This window comes from Hordeum vulgare, chromosome 5H (genome assembly GCF_904849725.1).
Source record: "Hordeum vulgare subsp. vulgare chromosome 5H, MorexV3_pseudomolecules_assembly, whole genome shotgun sequence".
NCBI lineage: Eukaryota > Viridiplantae > Streptophyta > Magnoliopsida > Poales > Poaceae > Hordeum > Hordeum vulgare.
In genome coordinates, this window is record NC_058522.1 from 453,027 (window position 1) to 471,902 (window position 18,876).

Sequence of the window (18,876 nt, forward strand, 5' to 3'; positions counted from 1 at the left end):
GTTGCGAGAAGACCAAAAAGATAATGTTGGGAATTGGTGTCGACATCGGGTATATGTAAGTAAGGGATGCTCATCGATTCGGATATTTAAACTATGGTTTGATGGTCATAGCAGAAGAACACGATATAGTTCACTACCGAAACATGCCCACGTTCATGCATGGTAGAGATGAAGAAGGTGGACGGTGGTGTGTATGCAGCTTATGTTCGGTCAAGAAGTTGATAGCATCATACCTTAACACAATTTGCATTAAGAGTTATTATTGTGTGTGGTAAATAAGGAGATGCACTGCGTGATATATGTTAATACATGATTGGTGTTGAACCACATAAAATGAATGTGTTGTTGTAGCGCACAAGGAATTACAAGTTGATGCAAGGAAGGGCTCGTGAAATCAGCATGATGGAGTGTGATGATCTAGCTCGTCTCATGGGGATTGATCACGTTTGTCTTAAATAGTTAGACGAGTGACCACCATCAATGATGGTGACAAAGAGGAGAAGCGGCAACACGGATGGCACGCTACGGGTGTGCGAGAGTTTGCTTCTCCTGTGCTAGTAAAAATAATGTATCATGCCCAACTAGGAACGCGGGGCATTCTCGAGCTATCTCATTTTTTCGATAAGAGGCGTTTTATTACTTAAAAGTTTTAAGCATTAAATCCGACCTCTGCATATATAGAATGCACACAGCCGCTACAAGTACAAGAAAAAAAGAAAAAGACGTAATACAAATAATTTTAAAGAAATTGTATGATGCCTAAGTAAATGGGTGTCCAATCCGTTGATCACGCTGTCATCCATGTTGGACAAAAATATCCTTTGACCGTATCCTCCATGCGTATACAGACCACGGTAAACAGGCTATCTCATGGTTTAATTATTCCAAGAAGACCGACCATGCAAACATTTTTATCGATGCATGCAGGTCTAGTGTTGCTTGAGAGAGAGAAGCGTCTTGAAGATACCCGTAAGAACACCAATGATGGAGAAGACCGTGACAATGGCTTTGAAATTCTTGTAGATGAACTCGTGTACCCTGATCCACACCCATCTGTTTAGTTTGTAGGCCTCAATCTCTCCCAATATTTGCTTGAAGAGGGGACCACCACTTATGTGCTTGACAATCATCTTGAAGAAGTCAAGTGTCTCATTGTTGGTGAGTTCTCCCTGCACGAGATGCCTTGATCGCAGCTCATGCACGTCTTCCTCCCGATCCATGAGCATCGCAAGGACAGCAAGGTAAGAACATGTTTTGTTGAGTTGTTACGTTCCTTGTGCATAATGTTTCCTTGTACTTATCCACTGTAACCACCACACCTAGTCTTGGGGATGACTGCGGCACCACCTCCTCCATATCCCTGCATGTAGGGATCGGTGGTGACCCTTGGTGTATATATATGTGTAATCTCTTGATGAGTAAAGTGTGCATTGTTCCACAATTCTTCTTGGTAATCAGAGCTACCGATCCATGTCTTCCCAACCCAACTCCCCACCCCCTGGCACCGTTGCCGACGTAACAGCCCCTGCCTCTCCGGATCGCCCCCGTGCGACTCTCTCTCCCGATCTCAACTCTAGACCACCCCTCCCCGGTGACCTCTCCCTCTCCACTGCCCCGGCTGCGCCCCTCCCGGCTGCGAACCTCCTTGCTCCACCACCCTCCCGCCTCCCTTCCAGCATCTCTGATGTTGTGGATTTCAAGCTGCCCCTTGATGGGACAAACTTCATCCGGTGGCGCAACTTCCTCAACCTCATCCTCGCCCGCTACCACGTCGAAAACCATGTCCAGGACGGTGCGGCCGTCCGCCTCTCCAATCCGCAGTGGCGCGACGACGACAACACGATCGTGTTGTGGTTCTTTGCCACCGTGGACGGGGCTCTCCTCGACGTCGACAGTCTTGGAGATGTGTCCCTCCAGTCCACCAGGCTCTTGTTGGGGACGCAAGTGTGTGGGTGCTTCCTACGGGGCCTGATGCTAGGCTAGGAGTTGATGGACTGCCGCCACTATTCCTACCATGGTTGAGTGCATCGTAATGTGTGTAGTGCATGGTATCTTATGACAGGGCTTCCGGGGTGGCGGCTCCAAATAGCGGTCCACATGCTTTGTGCCCAGCGGGCATCATTGCAGTTGTGCGTTTGCCGAATATCTCATATTGGCTTTGTAAGAGGGCTACCATGTCATCTTGTATCGTTCGGTCGTGTACTTATTCGGTTATTGCTTTATATATAAAGCAGGGCGAAAGCCTACTTTGAGAGTGTCTAAATTTTCTCCATCCTTGAGATTCGATTAATATGTGCTCACCGACACATAGTAGGTCTACAAAGTTCTGATTAATACCTTTGTAGTACCAGTTAAGGTTTAGGAAGTTGTGAGGTCCTCCCTACCCCGCAGTAATGCACATGTGTTTAGATGAGGTGTTAAGTATATTAAAAAACTTAGCAACTAACATCCTCAATGCATTGGTTCATTTAATTGTTTTTTGCTAAGTTCACGTGCTAGCATTGGTTCTTGTTGGGTCATCCAACTGACCTCTCTTCTCTTTATTACCTTGTCATATCAGTTTTTTTGCCTACATAACAGCCTTAGCACATGTACAAGGTAGAGAGTTTGAAAGGGCATGATGGCCAATTAGCTGGCACGGGCCCAAGTAGTATGGTGTGTTCACAATTGGAAGATTCAGTGAGCTGACGCAAGTTTAACAATTCACTTGACAAACCTGATCATCCAGCTAGCTTTAAATTCTTAGAAAAATTCTCCTTATTTATTCCTTTTTCATTGTTGCATTTTGTACAGTGTTATACTCTGCAAATATAAATGAAAACTAACGTTTACCCATGTTGTTGTGATTCCTCAAAAGAAGTATTGTAATTTGTGACCAAATAATTTCGTGTGGGCAACAATGAATCAACTCGTGTCTTAAAGAAACATACGATTCTCTGTAAACAAAATTGCGCTTATCCGTACAACATCAATTTGAGGTTAAAATTGGACTCAAAATACAAGGGTAGCTTACATACCCAAATGAGGAGAGCCTTGAAATCTATGGTAATACATGAACAAAATGTATGCGGAAACAAAGGTATTATATATAAACATGGTCCATAATGTTAAATGGAAGTTCCTACTGAATCATGCATGCCTCACGTAGATATAGCAGGGAACCTTGAATAAAATATATGGACTTCATCATCTACGACTATCTAGTCAACTACAATATTGCTCGTCCTTGATCTGAAAAAATAAAAAATACTTGTCATCGTTGAGATTCGATTACTAAACATCTAGTACGAGAATGGTATCTTTTAACTACATATTTGCAAGTTGATGGTCAAGTGGCTTGAAGTCTCCTTGTCCTCGAAATTCGATAAACATATGCCTACTGACATCATTGTAACCAAATTTTGATAGATGCCAAGTTCCTTCTTGCACTAATGTCAAGTTCCTCATCGAACTTCTTTTTCATTCTTATTAGCTGACACATTCTTCTTTCAACCTTATACATAATTTTATTTTGGTCTATTTCATCATCTTTCTTCTTGCAATCCGGACTCTTCAACACTTGAACAAAAGCCAACGTCCATGGAGCAGCAAGATATTTGTAGTACTAACCATGGTTTATGAAACAGCAAGATCCTCTCTCCCTGGCACTAATGGCCAACTGGGTGGTTAAGCTAGCAGTACAATGTGTTCACATTCAAGATTCGGTGTTGTCACGTGAGTTGCACTATCCAAATGTCGGGCATGATCATCCGACTAGATTTTAGTACTTCTCATTCTTTTTCTTTCTCTCTATTTTTGTCTTGTTCATTCTTGAATTTTGTATACTACCACCGCCCCATAACTACTATGATTCAATCGGAAGCCATTATATCAAAACATTTCCGACAATACATGGACATAATGAATGGAGAAACAAGGTATTACATGCATTCTTAGTGATCTAAAAGGTCTTATATTTCTCTACGGAGGGAGTATATATGCATATAATATATGTTTTGATGCATGCATGGCAAAAAGGAGTTGCTACTGAATCCTTTAATAAAATACCTAGACTATAAATCTCGGTCTAGATAGTCAACCACATCACTCCTCGTCCTCGTTCTTGCTCTACAAAAAACAGGCTGCCTTCGAGATTCGATGAAATATACATACTAAACATGTAGTCCATGGGATCTTTAACCGGAAATTTACAGGTTGATGGTCAAGGGGCCGAAGCCTCCTTGTCCTGAAGATGCGATGATCATACGCCCACATACATCTGGTCTATGGAGTCTTCATTTGTAAGCAAAGTTTAGAAGCATGGCAGTGTCCTTCCTGCTGGCACTATGATCTGTTCACGTTCGAGATTCATCAGTGAGCCTATCCGCATATGCATGCCAAAAAAGAGTCGCACGGTTCAAAAGTCCACAAGGTCCGGATACATTTGTTTAAAAGATATGATGATGCTGGAGTACGAGGTCCAATTGGGTGTCTAGCTAGATGAAAACTACTAGTTGGCTGTACGATGTGTTCACATTCAAGTTTCATCGAATCAAAGCAAGTTGCACAATTAACATGTCAGATCTGACCATCCAGCTATATTTTACGCCCTAATTTTTCCTTCTTCGTCTTCTTCATTAGCAATAATCAGGTCAGAGAAAATGTCTTGTCTACCGAATGTGTCATATGGTTATGCATGGCTAGGGGTGCCCTATAGCTGCGGCCTCCGGAGATATATGGCGGCTGACTTGCTCTTCAAGATAGCGGTTAATTCTACTGATACAGAGGAATAATGGTTGCACATACAAGTGTGTGGTTGAATGAATGTTAAAGAAAACAAAGAGAAGTTGCTACAAAATTATGTGTCGCGTCACATAGATAGCTGGAAACTGTTAATAAAATATGCAGACCATATGTCCAGGTCTGCCAAGTCAACCATTGTACTTCATGTCCTCGTTGTTGATCTAAGTATACTCTGTCCTCAATATTCGCTGAAAGATATAGAATAAACATCTAATTGTAAGGTTACTATCTTTTAACCACAAATTGGCATGTTGGTGGTCAAGTGGGTAAAGTCTCCTCGCCCTTGAGATTCGATAAACATAAGCATATAGTACCTAATTGCATTTGGTCTATAGAGTTTGGGTCGCGATAACGCCCACACGTGTGGTATGAGCAAGAACAGCTCACACGCTCAATGATCACAGATTGCGCCACGTCACCGCATGCATGCAGATTTGATGAAACGGATGATGTCAATACGAATCTTTTGATTTTTTAGTTTTTGAAATATTTATCTCTTAAATACAAAATTCGATTGAAAAACCATTTTCATCATTAAATCCTTCGTGATGAGATCTTCGAAATTAGATCTCATATTGGATTAAAAGTTCCATGCATATTGCACATAAACTGTCATCATTATTACACTGAAGTTGCCATGATATATTTCAACTACTTTTTCTTCTATGTTTAAAATAAACTTTGACATGTTATAAAAAAGGAAATTAACAAACTAAAGTTGCCATGATGAATTACTAAATTTTTCATGATCCATGAAATAATTTTGACATGGTTCATAAATAATACTAAAATTTTCATGATTATATTTGCCATGATGAATTACCAAAAATTACCATGATCCATGAATTAAATTTTTCATGGTTAATTACTAAAATTTTCCATGGCCATTTTATAAAAATTAACGTGAAAAGTAGTTAAAATACAATGGTAACTTTAAATATAAAAGAAAAAACTATATAAAACATGTCGTGGTAACTTTATTGTAAATCATATGGCCACTTCAGTGTAAACATGTGGCAACTTGTAGCCAAAAAAAAAGTCATCGAAAGAAATCGATATGGGATCTAGTTTTAAAGATGTTGTCGAGACAAATTTAATGGCGAAAACAGATTTTTAATTAGATTTTTTATTTAAGAGATTACGCTGAACTCATATGTTTTATGTGGCAAGATGAATTGTTATAAAGACGTGTGCACCATGTTGCCTCATGCCACACGTATGGGCATGATTATTAAGGTAGAGTTTTAGTTTCTATGATGTTGTGAGGTCCATCTTGGAACTGATGACCAAATAAGTTTGATGTCCGATCTGTTCACGTTTGAGATTCATCACTAGCACTGAGCACATATGTGCCACAACACACGCAAACTGCACAATTTAGAAATCAGACCTGATCATCCGACTAGCTTTTACTAATTCTTGATCGGCACATTCTTCTTTCCACCTTATAAGTTATCTCATTTTACTTTACTTTACTTCTAGTTCTTGGATAATGTAGGAGTACCCTTTTTCTTAAAAAGGAGGAAAACCCCGGCCTCTGCATCTCGGAGATGCATCCATCCATTTTATTAATTATTCAAGAGGACGTTATGAAGTAGTACATCAATATATGTGAATCTATCATCTTGGCAACATCTATAACTACTCCTATCCACTAGACGTCTCAGCTAAGCCTAACATCTAAATCTGGAAGCCCCAACCAAGACACATTACGGGTCTGGGGCACATACCGGTCCATCTTCTACCAATCCATCGATGCATCTATCTTGCCAGACCTTCCATTGATGCCGCCACGGTGCCAACAGCGACACCGCCATGCGCTCATCCATCCAGACAAATCTGTCATCGAGATCTAGCTAAACCATGCCGCCAATACTCGTCGTCATTGATGCAGTAGATACAACGTCGATTTTCCTACGCGCACGAAGACCTATCATGGTGATGTCCATCTACGAGAGGGGATGAGTGATCTACATACCCTTGTAGACCGTACAGCAGAAGCGTTAGTGAACGCGGTTGATGTAGTGGAACGTCCTCACGTCCCTCGATCCGCCCCGCAAACAATACCGCGATCAGTCCCACGATCTAGTACCGAACGGACGGCACCTCCGCGTTCAGCACACGTACAGCTCGACGATGATCTCGGCCTTCTTGATCCAGCAAGAGAGACGGAGAGGTAGAAGAGTTCTTCGGCAGCGTGACGGCGCTCCGGAGGTTGGTGATGAACTTGTCTCAGCAGGGCTCCGCCCGAGCTCCGTAGAAACGCGATCTAGAGGAAAAACCGCGGAGGTATGTGGTCGGGCTACCGTGGAAAAGTCGTCTCAAATCAGCCCTAAAACCTCCGTATATATAGGTGTGAGAGAGGGGACCTTGCCTTGGGGACCCAAGGGGGTCGGCCGAGCCAAGGAGGGAAGGTCTCCCCCCCCCCCCCGCCCCAAACCGAGTTGGACTTGGTTTGGTGGGTGGGAGTCCTTCCTTCCCTTCCCACCTCCTCTTTTTTTTCTCTTTGATTTTTCTTCCAACGCGCATAGGGCCCCTTTTGGGTTGTCCCACCAGCCCACTAAGGGCTGGTGCGCCACCCTTAAGGCCTATGGGCTTCCCCGGGGTGGGTTGCCCCCTCCCGGTGAACTCCCGGAACCCATTCGTCATTCCCAGTACATTTCCGGTAACTCCGAAAACCTTCCGGTAATCAAATGAGGTCATCCTATATATCAATCATCGTTTCCGGACCATTCTGGAAACCCTCGTGACGTCCGTGATCTCATTCGGGACTCCGAACAACATTCGGTAACCAACCATATAACTCAAATACGCATAAAGCAACGTTGAACATTAAGTGTGCAGACCCTGCGGGTTCGAGAACTATGTAGACATGACCCGAGGGACTCCTCGGTCAATATCCAATAGCGGGACCTGGATGCCCATATTGGATCCTACATATTCTACGAAGAACTTATCGTTTGAACCTCAGTGTCAAGGATTCATATAATCCCGTATGTCATTCCCTTTGTCCTTCGGTATGTTACTTGCCCGAGATTCGATCGTTAGTATACGCATACATATTTCAATCTCGTTTACCGGCAAGTCTCTTTACTCGTTCCGTAATACAAGATCCCGTAACTTACACTAAGTCACATTGCTTGCAAGGCTTGTGTGTGATGTTGTATTATCGAGTGGACCCCGAGATACCTCTCCGTCACACGGAGTGACAAATCCCAGTCTTGATCCATACTAACTCTACTAACACCTTCAGAGATACCTATAGAGCATCTTTATAGTCACCCAGTTACGTTGCGACGTTTGATACACACAAAGTATTCCTCCAGTGTCAGTGAGTTATATGATCTCATGGTCATAGGAACAAATACTTGACACGCAGAAAACAGTAGCAACAAAATGACACGATCAACATGCTACGTCTATTAGTTTGGGTCTAGTCCATCACGTGATTCTCCTAATGACGTGATCCAGTTATCAAGCAACAACACCTTGTTCATAATCAGAAGACACTGACTATCTTTGATCAACTGGCTAGCCAACTAGAGGCTTGCTAGGGACAGTGTTTTGTCTATGTATCCACACATGTAAATGAGTCTTCATTCAATAAAATTATAGCATGGATAATAAACGATTATCTTGATACAGGAATTATAATAATAACTATATTTATTATTGCCTCTAGGGCATAATTCCAACAGTCTCCCACTTGCACTAGAGTCAATAATCTAGTCCTCACATCATCATGCGAATTACATTGTAATAAATCTAACACCCATACAGTTCCGGTGTTGATCATGCTTAGCCCGTGGAAGAGGTTTAGTCAACGGGTCTGCTACATTCAGATCCGTGTGCACTTTGCATATATTCACGTCCTCCCCTTCGACGTAGTCGCGGATGAGGTTGAAGCGTCGTTTGATGTGTCTGGACTTCTTGTGAAACCGTGGTTCCTTTGCTAAGGCAATGGCACCCGTGTTGTCACAGAACAAGGTTATTGGATTTAGTGCGCTTGGCACCACTCCAAGATCCGTCATGAACTGCTTCATCCAGACACCCTCCTTAGCCGCCTCCGAGGCAGCCATGTACTCCGCTTCACATGTAGAATCTGCTACGACGCTTTGCTTGGAACTGCACCAGCTTACCGCACCCCCATTAAGAATAAATACGTATCCGGTTTGCGACTTAGAGTCGTCCGGATCTGTGTCAAAGCTTGCATCGACGTAACCTTTTACGGCGAGCTCTTCGTCACCTCCATAAACGAGAAACATCTCCTTAGTCCTTTTTAGGTACTTCAGGATATTCTTGACTGCTGTTCAGTGATCCACTCCTGGATTACTCTGGAACCTACCTGCCATACTTATGGACAGGCTAACGTCCGGTCTAGTGCACATCATTGCATACATGATAGAACCTATGGCTGAAGCATAGGGGACGGAGCGCATATGCTCTCTATCTTCATCAGTTGCTGGGCACTGAGTCTTACTCAATCTCGTACCTTGTAAAACTAGCAAGAACCCTTTCTTGGACTGTTCCATTTTGAACCTCTTCAAAACTTTATCAAGGTATGTGCTTTGTGAAAGTCCTATCAGGCGTTTTGATCTATCCCTATAGATCTTAATGCCTAGAATGTAAGCAACTTCTCCTAGGTCCTTCATAGAGAAACTTTTATTCAAGTAATCCTTTATGCTCTCCAAAAACTCCACGTTGTTTCCAATCAGCAATATGTCATCCACATATAATATTAGAAACGCCACAGAGCTCCCACTCACTTTCTTGTAAATACAAGATTCTCCAACCACTTGTATAAACCTAAATGCTTTGATCACCTCATCAAAGCGTTTGTTCCAACTCCGAGATGCTTGCACCAGTCCATAAATGGATCCCTGGAGCTTGCACACCTTGTTAGCATTCTTAGGATCGACAAAACCTTCGGGTTGCATCATATACAATTCTTCCTTAAGGAAACCGTTAAGGAACGCTGTTTTGACATCCATCTGCCAAATTTCATAATCGAAAAATGCAGCTATTGCTAACATGATTCTAACAGACTTAAGCATCGCTACGGGTGAGAATGTCTCATCGTAGTCAACTCCTTGAACTTGTGAAAAACCCTTTGCCACAAGTCGAGCTTTATAAACGGTCACATTGACGTCAGCGTCCGTCTTCCTCTTAAAGATCCATTTGTTCTGAATAGCCTTGCGGCCCTCAGGCAGTACCTCCAAAGTCCACACTTTGTTCTCATACATGGATCCTATCTCGGACTTCATGGCTTCTAGCCATTTGTTGGAATCTGGGCCCACCATTGCTTCTTCATAATTTGCAGGTTCATTGTTGTCCAACAACATGATTGACAAGACGGGATTACCGTACCACTCTGGAGCAGCACGTGGTCTCGTCGACCTGCGTGGTTCGACAGAAACTTGAACCGGAGTTTCATGATCACCATCATTAACTTCCTCCTCAACCGGCGTCGCAACGACAGAGGTTTCCCCTTGCCCTGCGTCACCATCCAGAGGGATGAGAGGTTCGACAACCTCGTCAAGTTCTATCTTCCTCCCACTCAATTCTCTCGAGAGAAACTCCTTCTCGAGAAAAGCTCCGTTTTTAGCAACAAACACTTTGCCCTCGGATTTGAGATAGAAGGTGTACCCAACTATCTCTTTTGGGTACCCTATAAGACGCACTTTTCCGCTTTGGGTTCCAGCTTTTCAGGCTGAAGCTTTTTGGCATAAGCATCACATCCCCAAACTTTAAGAAATGACAACTTTGGCCTTTTGCCATACCACATTTCATATGGTGTCGTCTTAACGGATTTTGATGGTGCCCTATTTAAAGTGAATGCAGCTGTTTCTAATGCATAACCCCAAAACGATAACGGCAAATCGGTAAGAGACATCATAGATCGCACCATCTCTAATAAAGTACGATTACGACGTTCGGACACACCATTACGCTGTGGTGTTCCAGGCGGTGTTAACTGTGAAACAATTCCACATTGTCTTAAGTGAGCACCAAACTCGAAACTCAGATATTCACCCCCACGATCAGACCGTAGGAACTTGATCTTCTTGTTACGATGATTTTCAACTTCACTCTGAAATTGCTTGAACTTTTCAAATGTTTCAGACTTGTGCTTCATCAAGTAGACATAACCATATCACTCAAATAGTCAGTGAAGGTGAGAAAATAACGATATCCGCCGCGTGCCTCCACGCTCATCGGACCACACACATCGGTATGTATGATTTCCAACAAGTCACTTGCACGCTCCATTGTTCCGGAGAACGGAGTCTTAGTCATCTTGCCCATGAGGCATGGTTCGCACGTGTCAAGTGAATCAAAGTCAAGTGACTCCAAAAGTCCATCAGCATGGAGTTTCTTCATGTGCTTTACACCAATATGACCTAAGCGGCAGTGCCACAAAAATATGGCGCTATCATTGTTAACTCTAACTCTTTTGGTCTCAATGTTATGTATGTGTGTATCGCTATCAAGATTCAATATGAACAATCCTCTCACATTGGGTGCATGACCATAAAAGATGTTACTCATAGAAATAGAACAACCATTATTCTCTGACTTAAAAGAGTAACCGTCTCGCAATAAACAAGATCCAGATATAATGTTCATGCTCAACGCAGGCACTAAATAACAATGTTTTAAGTTCATCACTAATCCTGATGGTAACTGAAGTGAAACTGTGCCGACGGCGATTGCATCAACCTTGGAACCATTTCCTACGCGCATCGTCACTTCATCTTTCGCCAGCCTTCGTCCATTCCGCAGTTCCTGTTTCGAGTTGCAAATATGAGCAACAGAACCGGTATCGAATACCCAGGCACTACTACGAGAGCCGGTTAAGTACACATCAATAACATGTATATCAAATATACCAGATTTTTCTTTGGCCGCCTTCTTATCTGCCAGATACTTGGGGCAATTGCGCTTCTAGTGACCCATACCCTTGCAATAGTAACACTCCGTTTCAGGCTTAGGTCCAGCTTTGGGTTTCTTCGTCGGATTGGCAACAGGCTTGCCGCTCTTCTTTGAATTATCCTTCTTGCCTTTGCCGTTTCTCTTGAAACTAGTGGTCTTATTCACCATCAACACTTGATGCTCTTTACGGAGTTCAGACTCTGCGACTTTCAGCATCGCAAACAACTCGCCGGGAGACTTGTTCATCCCTTGCATGTTGTAGTTCAACACAAAGCCTTTATAGCTTGGCGGCAGTGATTGAAAGATTCTGTCAGTGATAGCCTCTTGCGGGAGTTCAATCCCTAGCTCAGCTAGACGGTTTGAGTACCCAGACATTTTGAGCACATGTTCAGTGACAGACGAGTTCTCCTCCATCTTGCAAGCATAGAATTTATCGAAGGTCTCATACCTCTTGATCCGGGCGTTCTTCTGAAAGATAAACTTCAACTCCTGGAACATCTCAAATGCTCCATGACGCTCAAAGCGACGTTGAAGTCCCCGTTCTAAGCCATACAAGACTGCACATTGAACTACTGAGTAGTCCTCCTTACGTGCTAACCAAGCGTTCTTAACATCCTGATCAGCCGTAGCGGGTGGTTCATCTCCTAGCGCAGCATTAAGGACATAATCCTTCTTCCCAGCTTGTAAGATTAGCTTAAGATTACGAGCCCAGTCTACAAAGTTGCTTCCATCATCTTTCAACTTAGCTTTCTCTAGGAACGTATTAAAATTCAGGGTGACTCTCGCGTGAGCCATGATCTACAACACAAATATATTTAAAGTGGACTTAGACTATGTTCAACATAATTAGAGTTTAACTTAATAAAATTATTTGCTAAAATCCCACTCAAAAAGTACATCTCTCTAGTCATTTGAGTGGTTCATGATCCACTTACACTAGCTCAAGTCCGATCATCACGTGAGTTGAGTATAGTTTCAGTGGTAAGCATCCCTATGCTAATCATATCATCTATATGATTCATGATCGACCTTTCGGTCTCATGTGTTCCGAGGCCATGTCTGCACATGCTAGGCTCGTCAAGCTTAACCCGAGTGTTCCGCGTGCGTAACTGTTTTGCACCCGTTGTATGTGAACGTTGAGTCTATCACACCCGATCATCACGTGGTGTCTCGAAACGACGAACTGTAGCAACGGTGCACAGTCGGGGAGAACACAATTTCGTCTTGAAATTATAGTGAGAGATCACCTCATAATGCTACCGTCGTTCTAAGCAAAATAAGGTGCATAAAAGGATTAACATCACATGCCATTCATAAGTGACATGATATGGCCATCATCACGTGCTCCTTGATCTCCATCACCAAAGCACCGGCACGATCTTCTTGTCACCGGCACCGCACCATGATATCCATCAACGTGTCGCCATCGGGGTTGTCATGCTACTCATGCTATTACTACTAAAGCTACATCCTAGCAAAAATAGTAAACGCATCTGCAAGCACAAACGTTAGTATAAAGACAACCCTATGGCTCCTGCCGGTTGTCGTACCATCGACGTGCAAGTCGATATTATCTATTACAACATGATCATCTCATACATCCAAAATATCACATCACATCGTTGGCCATATCACATCACAAGCATACCCTGCAAAAACAAGTTAGACATCCTCTAATTTTGTTGTTGCATGTTTTACGTGGTCACCATGGGTATCTAGTAGGATCGCATCTTACTTACGCAAACACCACAACGGAGATATATGAGTTGCTATTTAACCTCATCCAAGGACCTCCTCGGTCAAATCCGATTCAACTAAAGTTGGAGAAACTGACACTTGCCAGTCATCTTTGAGCAACGGAGTTACTCGTAGCAATGAAACCAGTCTCTCGTAAGCGTACGAGTAATGTCGGTCCAAGCCGCTTCAATCCAACAATACCGCGGAATCAAGAAAAGACTAAGGAGGGCAGCAAAACGCACATCACCGCCCACAAAAACTTTTGTGTTCTACTCGAGAAGACATCTACGCATGAACCTAGCTCATGATGCCACTGTTGGAGAACGTCGCATGGGAAACAAAAATTTAACAAAAAATTTCTCAAAAAGGAGGAAAACCCCGGCCTCTGCATCTCGGAGATGCATCCATCCATTTTATTAATTATTCAGGAGGACGTTATGAAGTAGTACATCAATATATGTGAATCTATCATCTTGGCAACATCTATAACTACTCATATCCACTAGACGTCTCAGCTAAGCCTAACATCTAAATCTGGAAGCCCCAACCAAGACACATTACGGGTCTGGGGCACATACCGGTCCATCTTCTACCGGTCCATCGATGCATCTATCTTGCCAGACCTTCCATTGATGCCGCCACGGTGCCAACAACGACACCGCCATGCGCTCATCCATCCAGACAAATCTGTCATCGAGATCTAGCTAAACCAAGCCGCCAATACTCGTCGTCATTGATGCAGTAGATACAACGTCGATTTTCCTACGCGCACGAAGACCTATCATGGTGATGTCCATCTACGAGAGGGGATGAGTGATCTACGTACCCTTGTAGACCGTATAGCAGAAGTGTTAGTGAACGCGGTTGATGTAGTTGAACGTCCTCACGTCCCTCGATCCGCCCGCGAACAATCCCGCGATCAGTCCCACGATCTAGTACCGAACGGACGGCACCTCCGCGTTCAGCACACGTACAGCTCGACGATGATCTCGGCCTTCTTGATCCAGCAAGAGAGACGGAGAGGTAGAAGAGTTCTCCAGCAGCGTGACGGCGCTCCGGAGGTTGGTGATGACCTTGTCTCAGCAGGGCTCCGCCCGAGCTCCGCAGAAATGCGATCTAGAGGAAAAACCGTGGAGGTATGTGGTCGGGCTGCCGTGGAAAAGTCGTCTCAAATCAGCCCTAAAACCTCCGTATATATAGGTGGGAGAGAGGGGACCTTGCCTTGGGGCTCAAGGAGCGCCAAGGGGGTCGGCCGAGCCAAGGGGGGAAGGTCTCCCCCCCCCAAACCGAGTTGGACTTGGTTTGGTGGGTGAGAGTCCTTCCTTCCCTTCCCACCTCCTCTTTTTTTTTCTTTCTCTTTGATTTTTCTTCCAATGCGCATAGGGCCCCTTTTGGGCTGTCCCATCAGCCCACTAAGGGCTGCTGAGCCACCCTTAAGGCCTATGGGCTTCCCCGGGGTGGGTTGCCCCCTCCCGGTGAACTCCCGGAACCCATTCGTCATTCCCGGTACATTCCCGGTAACTCCGAAAACCTTCCGGTAATCAAATGAGGTCATCCTATATATCAATCTTCGTTTCCGGACCATTCCGGAAACCCTCGTGACGTCCGTGATCTCATCCGGGACTCCGAACAACATTCGGTAACCAACCATATAACTCAAATATGGATAAAACAACGTCGAACCTTAAGTGTGCAGACCCTGCGGGTTCGAGAACTATGTAGACATGACCCGAGGGACTCCTCGGTCAATATCCAATAGCGGGACCTGGATGCCCATATTGGATCCTACATATTCTACGAAGAACTTATCGTTTCAACCTCAGTGTCAAGGATTCATATAATCCCGTATGTCATTCCCTTTGTCCTTCGGTATGTTACTTGCCCGAGATTCGATCGTTAGTATCCGCATACCTATTTCAATCTCGTTTACCGGCAAGTCTCTTTACTCGTTCCGTAATACAAGATCCCGTAACTTACACTAAGTCACATTGCTTGCAAGGCTTGTGTGTGATGTTGTATTACCGAGTGGGCCCCGAGATACCTCTCCGTCACACGGAGTGACAAATCCCAGTCTTGATCCATACTAGCTCAACTAACACCTTCGGAGATACCTGTAGAGCATCTTTATAGTCACCTAGTTACGTTGCGACGTTTGATACACACAAAGTATTCCTCCGGTGTCAGTGAGTTATATGATCTCATGGTCATAGGAACAAATACTTGACACACAGAAAACTGTAGCAACAAAATGACACGATCAACATGCTACATCTATTAGTTTGGGTCTAGTCCATCACGTGATTCTCCTAATGACGTTATCCAGTTATCAAGCAACAACACCTTGTTCATAATCAGAAGACACTGACTATCTTTGATCAACTGGCTAGCCAACTAGAGGCTTGCTAGGGACAGTGTTTTGTCTATGTATCCACACATATAAATGAGTCTTCATTCAATACAATTATAGCATGGATAATAAACGATTATCTTGATACAGGAATTATAATAATAACTATATTTATTATTGCCTCTAGGGCATAATTCCAACACGTCTCGCCCTCCGCCGGCAGCCTCCACGACTTGTTGGCGATCATGCCGTGCTCCACTAGCTCCAGCAAGTCGTCCGCCGTCACCGTGGAGGGGAGGAAATCCCCCTGGATCCAACCCGCTGGCAATGCCCGCTGTCGCCGCTGAGCAGGGGCCGCCCCCTTCTTCTTCTTCTGCGACTCGAGTTTGCTGGTCTGTCCCTTCGTCATGGTGAAGGCAACAGACCCGGCGAGGAGGAGAGGAAGGAGGAGGCTTGGAGCGCGAAGGGAGCTACAGGAGGAGCGAGGTGAATGCGAGTAACAAGGGCAACGCAACAAGAAACCCCCGCCGGAGAGCCTTAAATAAGCTTCCGACTGAGTCACTAACAGGTGGCCCCGAAATCTTATCCCCCGACCGGCTGCGGCGATATTAGTGGAGAAGATAAAGGCGCGGTAATCGGGGCGGCAGAAACTACTCGATGGCGATGTCGACATCCCCGCTGAGCGTGCGGCAACCGAAATTTGAGGATCCCAGAAAATTCGCCGCTGTCAGTTTGACCGGTCAGATCGAAAGATTCCACGGAAGCACTCGGTCCCTGACGGTTCGTTTCACAGGTATATTCACTCGGGTCACTGGTTGAAAGGATAGAATGGATCGAGGCAAACAACGCCAAAGTCACATCCATACCAGTCGGATCCGTACTCCAAGCATCACTTCATCGTTTCAACCCCGATCCATTCGGGGACTAATGATGGGGTTATAGTCCCAAGATAGGGTCATAGGCCTGCCCTACAGGTCCTACCCAAGGACTACCCTTCATAGAAGACAAGGCCCTTAGTCAGTTCCGACTGAACTAAGGACTCCCCCATCATCGAGTCGGCGACGAGCATTCGGAGCGTATTTAACGTACCGACTGGATTCCACTATGTACATCGTAACCTCCCAGGAGGGCAATGGTCATACGTTTTCATACACCATTATTAACATTTAAGGCATACGTTACCTGTAACGTAGGCATTTATTCGTCACTATTCCACCCCTGTCCACCGGGCCATTATGAAGGGCAGCGCACTCTATATAAGCCGCCCTTCCCCACCGGTGCAGGGGTTGGCATCTACTGTCAGACTTATACCCACGACATCGTCCCACGACCTCATCTCTTACAGTGATGCCGACTGGACCGGGTGCCCCGACACTCGCAAATCCACGTCTGGGTTCTGTGTCTTCCTCGGCTCCAATCTCATTTGTTGGTCGTCCAAGCGCCAGCCGACGGTTTCCCGTTCTAGTCCCGAGGCCGAATACCGGGCCGTGGCCAACTGCGTCGCCGAGTCTTGCTGGCTCCGCCAGCTTCTTGCCGAGCTTCGTCGCCCCCACGTCGAGCTATCGTCGTCTACTGCGACTACATCAGTGCCGTATACCTCTCCTCCAACCCAGTACATCATCAATGGATGAAGCATATTGAGATTGATCTTCACTTCGTCCGTGATCGCGTTGCTCTTGGCGAGGCCAAGGTCTTACACGTTCCGACTACTTCGCAGTTTGCCGACATCTTCACCAAGGGACTACCTTCATCGGTGTTTTGTGACTTCTGAACCAGTCTCAACATCCTTTCTAGAGACGTTCGGACTGCGCGCGGGGGGGGGGGGGGGGGGTGTTGAGTTGTTACGTTCCTTGTGCATAACGTTTCCTTGTACTTATCCACTGTAACCACCACACCTAGTCTTGGGGATGACTGCGGCACCACCTCCTCCATATCCCTGCATGTAGGTATCGGTGGTGACCCTTGGTGTATATATATGTGTAATCTCTTGATGAGTAAAGTGTGCATTGTTCCACAATTCTTCTTGTTTCAGTATCTGCGAGCATGCATAACTCAAATGCCGCCATGTTGACAAACCAGTGGGACCTTATTTCGTCCAGCAACAGTGGTGGCACGAACATTTTGGTGGAGAAGAGCAGTTGTTTGATACTCATGTCAGAGAAATTGCTTGTCTTGCTGGCTGTCAACGTGATGCCGATTTCCTTAAGCTCGATTGCACCGATTGTTTTTGATGCTGTAGGTGAGTCCACTTTGCAGATGATGCCTTGAGTTTTGTAGAACCGGAGGAGGCCAAGGAGGTGTGGTGGCGTGCAGCGTAGCGACCCTCAAACACAAATGGTTTTCTCTCCGTGTGATCCGTGTGTGCTTGGAGTGTGCGTCCCATCTTCGCGACGAACTCCGACAATCATCTTGGTGCACTCGCACGTTGCTTAACTCCCTCAGGGTTTTGAGCACCAGTCAGGGAGCTGGTTCCCCAGTAACATTATGTCATTGCTGATGCAAGCTTCGTTGGACTCGAAGCAAGACAGTAAGCACTCGGGCAGCTTGTCAGGGTCTGTAAACTTAAGCATATACTGCAGCAAGAAGCAGGCATCATAACCCCAAATTCACCAGTGCTCATATTTGCCACTTGTTCATCGGCATAGAGGCTGCGGGCATCGTCTGCGACTGATAGGACCGCCTCATACATGGCTTCGAATGAGTGCTGCGATTCCTTGACCAAGTGGTGTGCAGCAACTTGCTTCACCTTCTGCATCTGTTGGACGTCGACTAAGTGGCGATGGTAAGGGCCAATCGCCAAAGCCATCGGGAAGATGTAGTGCGACGCAAGACCTTTTAGGCCTGGAGGGTGCATAAGGATCTTGTGTAAATTCTTGCCGAAATTTGCCGCCAACTCGGCTGATGCCTGCGTTCTCCCACATCACCTTCTCCTGCTTCAGGTCTGTTCCCTGTACCTGAGGTGGTCCAAAAGTTTCTCCCATCTCCACCTTATCCAAAACGTCCTCAACTCTTGCATAGCTGAATATCGTCTCGGTGGCACGCTCACGGATTATGGGAGTGTTTCTTTCCACGGACTT

The 18,876-nt window shown here is 45.1% G+C and overlaps 1 pseudogene; it reads right to left on the bottom strand.

Moving 5' to 3' along the window:
- Positions 1-929: 929 nt before the first annotated feature.
- LOC123452278 lies at positions 930-18,605 on the bottom strand (annotated as a pseudogene).
- Between the last annotated feature and the right edge of the window lie 271 nt (positions 18,606-18,876).